This window comes from Grammomys surdaster, unplaced genomic scaffold (assembly GCF_004785775.1).
Source record: "Grammomys surdaster isolate TR1022 unplaced genomic scaffold, NIH_TR_1.0 374, whole genome shotgun sequence".
Classification (NCBI taxonomy): domain Eukaryota; kingdom Metazoa; phylum Chordata; class Mammalia; order Rodentia; family Muridae; genus Grammomys; species Grammomys surdaster.
This window is the reverse complement of record NW_021604793.1, coordinates 909,320-917,876: the sequence shown is the minus strand read 5'-3', so window position 1 is coordinate 917,876 and position 8,557 is coordinate 909,320. Positions and strand designations below refer to the sequence as shown.

The 8,557-nt window shown below is 43.2% G+C and overlaps 1 protein-coding gene across 3 annotated transcripts in view; it reads left to right on the top strand.

The window, feature by feature from the left end:
• Nucleotides 1-1,162: 1,162 nt before the first annotated feature.
• The window catches only part of Atf7 (activating transcription factor 7), a 97,920-nt gene continuing 90,525 nt past the window's right edge, over nucleotides 1,163-8,557 (top strand). The window contains exon 1 of one of the 3 annotated variants that reach the window (XM_028781094.1): nucleotides 1,163-1,266. The gene's annotated coding sequence lies outside the window, so the exon portion shown is untranslated. Of the gene's footprint in view, nucleotides 1,590-8,557 lie in introns of all 3 variants that reach the window. The other 2 variants (XM_028781095.1, XM_028781096.1) reach the window with 2 other exon arrangements.

Here is an 8,557-nt window from a genome sequence, read left to right as displayed (position 1 = left end):
TTTTTTTTTTTTTTTTTTTGGTTTTTTCAAGACAGGGTTTTTCTCTGTGTAGCCCTGGCTGTCCTGGAACTCACTCTGTAGACCAGGCTGGCCTCGAACTCAGAAATCCGCCTGCCTCTGCCTCCCAAGTGCTGGGATTAAAGGCGTGCGCCACCACTGCCCGGCGACCTATCTCTCTCTCAACCATAAAATAAAACTTCTGTCAGAGAAAGACCAGGTCTGTCTGCTCTTCTCCATATGACCGGGACAGTGTTGCATGTGCTTTTGTTTTGACGTAGTATGTGCTGTTGGTGTTTCTGTAAAGTACTTGCTGGGTAGTAACTCCAACCTAAGGCTTCCCACTGAGCTACTCTTAACAGTCCTATGGCGCTTTCTTTGTGTGCGTGTTGTTCATAGGCGTGGAGGGTTATCCAAGAGACCAGATGACAACTTCAGGTTTGGTTCCTCAGAGCTGTCCCCCTTATTTTTATTTTTCATTTAACACAGGATTTCCCACTGGCCTAGAATTTACCAAGTAGGCTAGACTGGTGAGCACCCATGGTGTTTTTTTCTGGGGGGATGGTGGTGGATGGAGGTGGAGTCGAGACAGGGATACTCTGTGTAGTCCTGGCTGTCCTGGAACTATGTAGCCGAGGTTGGCCTTGAACTCACAAAGATCAGCCTGCCTCCAAGTGTGGTTTAGAGGCGGGCGCCGCCGCGGGGAGTTAAACTTACTTCCTCACACAAGCATCCTAGCCCATACTCCACACATCGGACAGAGGCTTCGGCTAGTGAGTTCTGTTAAGTGTAAAGAAGAAAGTACAAGCAGTCACCTGTTCGGAATTAACTCTTAACTTGCTTCCTACAACTCGTCACCAGATCGGTGACTCGAGTCCCTCCCTTGGCTCTGCTCCCTTCATTCCGCTTTAACAGGAAGGCTGCCTGAGACATTCTCAGTCCCGGCAACTGCTTCGCCTTCGGACCTCCACGACTACGTGGCCGCCCTCTCCCCGCTGCCCACATCCCCACACTCCGCAGCCGAACACGTGTGAGTCGTGTGTACAGCTCAACCTTCCACTCTCGCCACGCTCACAGCAAGCCCCGCCCCTAGGCCCCGGTCCAACTCAGCCCCACGAGTCGCGCCCTCGCCCCCACTTCTCGCGAGAAGTGAACACGCCTGGCCGGACGGGAGGAAAGTATCTGCTCCGCTGAGGGGGGAAAGGAGGAGCAGGAGACAGATTGTGGGACCGAGCGCGGGCGGGCGGGAGGCGCCGGAGCTACCAGCGGGTGAGTCCTGTTAACATTAGCTAGTCCGTGGCCTGACAGGAGTCGCCCCTTCTACTCTGGCCAGTCCCAGCGTCCCGGGCCGGGGTCTCCCCTCCCAGTCTGTTGGACGGGGGCGCTGAGGCGGTGGCCAGGCCTGTCTGAGGAAGAGGGTGGGGCATAGGCTAAAGACAACCAATAGGAGAGAAGGAAGCCACAATTGGCGGCCATGAGCGCTAATGGGAGATCGCCTTTACCTTGCGGAGTGCCGCCCTCTTCTCTTCTCCCGCCTCCTTCCTTTTGGAGGAAGGCGGGGCCAGAGGACTGAAGTGTGGGGAGAACTTGGGGTAAGTAGCCCCGGGGGGCACAGGGCGTGGCGAGGAAAGGGGGGTTGAATCCTGAGGGAAGCGAACTCTAGTGGAAGTCTAATGGAGGAATCTTGGAATAGAAGAGAGAGGAGGACTGCTAAACTAGGTTGAAGACTCAAAAGATTTCCCAAAAAGTGGGTTTAGGGCTTGGCACTGCAGAAGGCAGAGGTAAATAGGCAGGAGTTAGGTTTGGGTGACGAGAGCCTGGCTCAGGTGAAAGCACGCGCTGTTTGGTCGAAGTGGAGCATTGGAAACGAGGGTCCTGGCGTTTCGATTGAATTCCTAAGAATCGGCAGAGACATGGTGTCAGAAAGTATGGATTTGCACAGATTAAGTGGATGAGTTTAGGAAGACATGTGAGTGGGTTGGGTTGCTAGAAGGCACCGCTTCGGTAATAGTCTGGAAATCCAGAGGGTAAGGGGGATATTTGGAGAAGAGACAGCGACTGACATACATACAGGTCTTTAGTCTGGGTCTCTCTAAGGTTGGAAGACGGCAAGGATATTGCTTAGTGTTTTTCTTGGTGGATATGGCACCCAGACTGGTGACCAGCCAGCTACAATGCTGGCCTAGGGGTTGAGAAGAAGAAAAAATAGAGCGCTGCTCTGACTGTCATTTTTCCAATATTCCACTTTCCAAGTTTCATTTCTTTCAAAACACAGGGATGTGGGCCTGGGACTTCGGCGGTCCAAGTTGGAGACCCGTTGGGACTTCTATGTTGCTCTGAAATGCTTGTTATGTGCTCTCACTGGGGTGTTTACTACCCAGGGCACCTCCTACCCAGATTCCCGTGTTACTACTTTCCTAACTATGTTTTCTGCTTAGCAGAGGGTGTTTTAATATTTCTCAGGGTTCATATGAAGTAAAGGTTTGTGGAGATGTGCAGGCTTTTTTCAGCAAACTCATTTGTTTCCTATGTTTAAAATTTTTCAGCAGTATAATTTCTAAAGAAACAGTATAGATACTCTAAACACTAACAAAAATGTTTCCTTAAATGTGGCTTTTCCCTTTCATTCATTAAGAGTTATTTAATGGATAATTGAACTTAGTCTTTTTTTTTTTTTGGTTTTTGGAGACAGGGTTTCTCTGTATAGCCCTGGCTGTCCTGGAACTCACTCTGTAGACCAGGCTGGCCTCGAACTGAGAAATCCGCCTGCCTCTGCCTCCCAAGTGCTGGGATTAAAGGCGTGCGACACCACCACCTGGCCAAACTTAGTCTTAATTATCTTGTATATTTCTTATTTATTAATTGGGGCAGGGTCTTATATAGGCCAAGTACACCTCAGACAGAAATAACTGAGGTTGACCTTGATCCTCCATTCACCTCCCAAGTGCTGGGATTATAGGTGTGTACCACCACATCCAATTTCTGTGGTACTAGGGACTGAATAGTCAGAGTCTTATACATGGTAGGTAAGCACTCTACCATATGAGCTACAGTCTTTAGCCCTTGTGTGAGTGTGTGTCTGTATGTGTGTCTGTGTGTCTGTTTATTCAGTGTGTCATACTGTGTATGTGTGGTTTATGCAGTGTGTCATGTAGCCCATACTAGGTTTGAACTCATAATTTTAAATTTCTGATCCTTCTATTTCCACCTCCCAAGTGTTGGTACAAGCATTCACTTCCATGCCCAGTTTATCAGTTTATGTGGTGCTGGAGATTGAACCTAGGGCTTTGTGCATGTACTGTACCAACTGAGCTATATGTCCAGTCCCCTTTTTATATTTTAAGTGGTGTGAATAAAATAGACTCATAGTTCATGAAATTGAACATTTTTTCTCATGTTTTCTTTGCATCCAGACTTAGAAACTTAAGAGCTATTATAATGTTTTAGGACGAGGGTTGAGGAACTCAAACACAATTTGTTTTTAAGCATGGGGGATGTAAGTAAGTGGAAGCTATTGCGAAACTTAACATGACTGTAAGAAAAGAAGCTAAAGAAAAGTTTGGCAGCCATACGAAGTAGTCTTACCAGTTTGTTCTTAATTCTGTACAGAAAAGGGACAGGACATTGTCCTTTGTTTAGTAATTGTATATCACTTAATAATGAGAGACTCAAACACCTAATTGATAACTTTCTTTGGATAGATTATATTCTTTCTTCTGCCTCCCCCTCCATCTTTCATGCATGCATGCATGAGTATGTGAGTGTGTGTATGTGTTGTGGGGATTTGTAGTGGTACTCGAGTTAGAGCTTTCAGCTGGGCTTGTGCATGCCAGGCAAGTACTCTATCACTGAGTTATAACCCTACCTCTTTTTATTTTTAAGGATTGAAGTACTACTAATGAAGAAAATGCAGATCGTGTGGTTTTGTATTAACCTTTGTTTTTCAGCAGCCAGTTGAGGTGTTTTCCTCTGGCTAGAGATTGTCCCTATATAAATACTGAAACAGATCAATTACAGAACCTTTATAATTAGCTACTGAATTGGGTTTCAACTGGGCACATTTGCTACAGAACATTCAGAAAAATTTTTTGTTTTCTAGGCAGTAGTCTTTCCCTCCCCCATAAAGAAAATCCAGCGAGAGAACAAAGTCCCTTGTTTTGATCTTCCGATTTAGAATTTGTGATTTTTTTTTTTAAACTTGAACACTCTTAAATACAATGCATTTTTTCCTCCCTTGAGAAGTATTCCCACCTGGGCATTGGGGTCTAGATATGTAGTTGAATGGTAAGAATACTTGCTTACCATGTGTGTACCCTGTTACTACATAAAACTGGACATGATGGTGCACACCTGAAATCCCAGCACCAGAGAAGTGGAGGCAGGAGCCGAGACCATTCTTGTCTATGTGATCAGTGTAAGTCCAGCTTAGGCAACATGAGACTTTGTCTCAAAGAAAAACAGTTAATTGGAAAGTTGATAGTAAATTATTAGAAATTTTGGCTTAAATTTAATGTCACACTAGTCAGCAACATTGAGGGTTACTTACAAGGGCTATAATGTTAATGTTATTGTATCTTGTCCTTTTTTCCTTTCCTAACTTCTAACCAAAACAGAAGTTATTTTTTCAATCAACTCTTATACTGATCTACCTGGCTGGTCCATCTGAGTACAGCTGCTCTGAAGCTCTCAGAAGATTGTTTTGTTCATGTTAAGACCAAGTTTTTCTGGGCTGTAGTGGGAAGAGTCAGTGTTGCCACCATCTCCTATCCAGACCTGATAAGGAGGTGTTTTTTTCTTTACAAGGAAATTTTAGGTGGGGCAAGTAGCACTGTCTTTTAAGTGTTAAATCAAGAGAACTCTTTTCTTGGGACAGACTGGAATATAATTGCCCCTGTTCCTTGATAACATGTGAAAGTGCATATTTTGTTTCTTTGAGAAAAACAAACGAGGCATTTGTTAAAAAGAAAAATGTTTAATTATTTTTTTAAAATGTAAACTTTTTTGATGTTTGTTGTTTTGAAAATGTTTTAGAGTTCATGAAAGTCTTCCTCTTACTTTAAAAACATGTCAAAGATTGGCTGGTCAGATGGCTCAGAGAGTACAGTGCTTGCTGCCTAACCATGCAAGTGTGATGGCCTGAGTTCAGTTCTCAGACCTCACCTTAAGATAAGGCAGATGGAGAAAACTAACTCCACACAGTTGTCCTCTGACAACTTGTGCCACAGCACATACACACATCATACATACGGATACACAATAATACATACATATAAAAATGTCAAAACAACAACTTTCAAATTTTTTTTAATTTAATTTTATTTACATTGGTGCTCCACCTCCATGTATGTCTGTGTGAGGATGTCATATCTCCTGGAACTGGAATTACTGATAGTTGTGAATTGCCATGTGGGTGCTGGGATTTGAACCTGCGTCCTTTGAAACAGCAGACAGTTTTCTTAACTACTGAGCCATTTCTCTAGCCCTAAAGCAACCTTTTCTAAGTGTCTGTGATATGTCCTTATTTTTAAATGTTGCCTTGTCTTTAATAGATTTGTTTGATGATAATTGTAGTCATATGTGAAAACATATCGGATCAGAAATCCTTAACAGATGATCTTTTTTATTTTATTTTTTTTTTAATTTTTTTATTTTTTGGCTTTTTCGAGACAGGGTTTCTCTGTGTAGCCCTGGCTGGAACTCACTCTGTAGACCAGGCTAGCCTCGAACTCTTGAACTCAGAAATCTGCCTGCCTCTGCCTTCCAAGTGCTGGGATTAAAGGGGTGCGCCACCACCGCCTGGCGATCTTTTTTATTTTTAATTTTTTTGTGTATATGTGTGGTGCATGTTTGTATGTGGTAGAGATGTGTGCACAAAGGCCAGAGGAGGGCACTGCGTGTCTGTTGTATTAGACTTTCGTCTTTATTCCATAGACTGGGTTTCTCATTGAGCCTGGAGATCACCAATTAATTGATAGGCCAAGTGGCCAGTGAGCTCCAGGAATCTGACTCTGTTTTTCTTTTCTTTTTTTTTTTTTTGTTTGTTTGGTTTTTTGAGACACGATTTCTCTGTGTAGCCCTGGCTGTCCTGGAACTCACTCAGTAGACCAGGCTAGCCTCGAACTCTCAAGCTCAGAAATCCACCTGCCTCTGCCTCCCAAGTGCTAGGATTAAAGGCTTGCGCCACCACCGCCAGGCTCTAAACTCAGGTCTTAATGCTTGCCTAAACTTCATCAGCTGAGCCATCTCCTCAGCTCTGTACCTTCTCTTTCTTTCTTCCTTCCTTCCTTCCTTCCTTCCTTCCTTTCTTTCTTTCTTCCTCTCTTTCTCTTTCCTTTCTTTTCTTTCCTTCCTTCCTCCTTCCTTTCTTCCTTCCTTCTAATGATTTGGCCTTAATATATTTTATTGGTGGTGGGGATGAGAAGGGCATGTGCATATTCATACCTTGGCATGCATGTGGAGACCATAAGACAACTTTGAGGAAAATGCTCTCTTTCTACCTTTACATAGGTTCTGGGGATTGAACTCAGGTCATCAGGCCTAAGCAGCAAGTGTTTGCATCAGCTGATGCATTCTTTGGTCCTTTTGGCCTTTCATTTGTTCATTTGTTGATTTTCTTGAGAAAAGGTCTTTCGAAGCCTGGGATAGATAGCCTTAAAAACACTATTTAGGTGAAGATGACCTCAAGATTACTGTTTTTTGTTTGTTTGTTTGTTTGTTTGGGCAGGATCTCTCAACTCTGGCTGTCCTGGAATTTAGTATGTAGACCAAACTGGTGTCAGACACTCAGAGATATAACTGCTTTCTGAATGCTGGAATTAAAGGTGTGAACTGTTATACCAGACCCAAAGATGAGCTCAGATTTCTCCATGTCCAGTTTATATAGTGACGGGGCTTACTCATGTAGCTTGTAGCTAAGCACTCTGTCAACTGAACTACATCTCCATTCTTAGTCTGAGGTGTAGTTGATTTCCTTTCTTTCCCAGTACTGGGAATTGAACTTAGAGCATCATGTATTAGGCAAATGCAAGCATTTTACCACTGAGCTTGCATAGCTTGCGTGTGTGTGTGTGTGTTTGTGTGTTTGTATATAAAATCTCCTTAGACCTCTTGTAGTTGATTATTTTAAAAATTTATTCACTTTACATCCCAATTGCTGCCTCCAACTCTCACAAATCCCTCCCCACTTTAGTTTCTCTCCTCCTTAGAGAAGGGGAAGCCCTCCTGGGATGCAACCCACCCTGAGACATCCAGTCATAGTACTAAGCACATCCTTTAGCACATAGTCTAAGCACATCCTTTCCCTCTGAAGCCCAACTAGGTAGTCCAGTTAGGGGAAGGGGATCCAGTGTCAGGCAACTGATTCAGAGACAGCCTCTGGTCCAATTGTTTAGGAAACCACATGAAGATTAAGCTATACATCTGCTACAAAAGAACCGTGTAAATGACAACTTTACATTTTTTTTTTTTTAGGTATCGTCCTGCTGGTTATGACTTTTTTTTATAGCTAGGTAATATATTTTAGCTTTTTGATCATTACTTATATATTTAAATTATTGATAAATTTGGTAAACATGATGACTGTATTTTCATTTTAGGTCACTGGTAAATGTATAAGGATAGGGCTGTGTTAGGTCATCTAACATAACCTCCTCCTTTTCCACTTCCTTCTCTTCCCTTTTTTCCCCTCTTTCTCACTCTCTCAATCCCTTTCTGACAGAGATTGAATCTAGAGTCTCTTACATGGTAGCAAGTGAGTTATTTCCCCAGCCCATAACCTTTAACATATTAGGAAGTATCTTGTTGAAATTCAAATACCTTCTGTCTTAGACATCCCTGAAGTCCTAGGCTAGTGACCATTGGATGGAAGAGGACAATGAAACTATAAAGTTAGATACTGTAATTACTGCTTACTTTTGTTTGTTTATTGCTTGTTTGTTTTTGACTTTTGGGACAGAGTTTAGCTCTGCTGCCCAGTCTGACCTCTGGCCTCCCAACTCACAATCTCTTTTTCAAGACAAAATTTCTCTGTGTAGCCTTGGCTGTTCTGGAACTCACTCTGTAGACCAGGCTGGCCTTGACCTCAGATCTACTTGCTTCTACTTCTAATGCTTGGACTATATGCTACTGCCTGGCTGCCAACTCACAATCTTACAGGCAGATATACCATCACTTCTGGTTTTAACTATCTTATATTAATGTCTTTCTTTTTTCATCTTCTTGCTTTTTTTCTTTTTCTTTTTTTTGTTTTTTGTTTTTTTGTGTTTTTTGTTTTTTTTTTGTTTTTCGAGACAGGGTTTCTCTGTGTAGTCCTGGCTGTCCTGGAACTCACTCTGTAGACCAGGCTGGACTCAGAAATCTGCCTGTTTCTGCTTCCCAAGTGCTGGGATTAAAGGCGTCCGCCACCGCCCGGCTTCTTCTACTTTTTTTTTTGAGACAAGATTTTGCTTTGTAGTCCTGGATGGCCTGGAACTCATAGAGATCCACCTGCCTCTATGTACCAGGTGTTGGGATTAAAGCTGTGTATATGCTACCATATACTTACATATACCGCCCGGCTTCT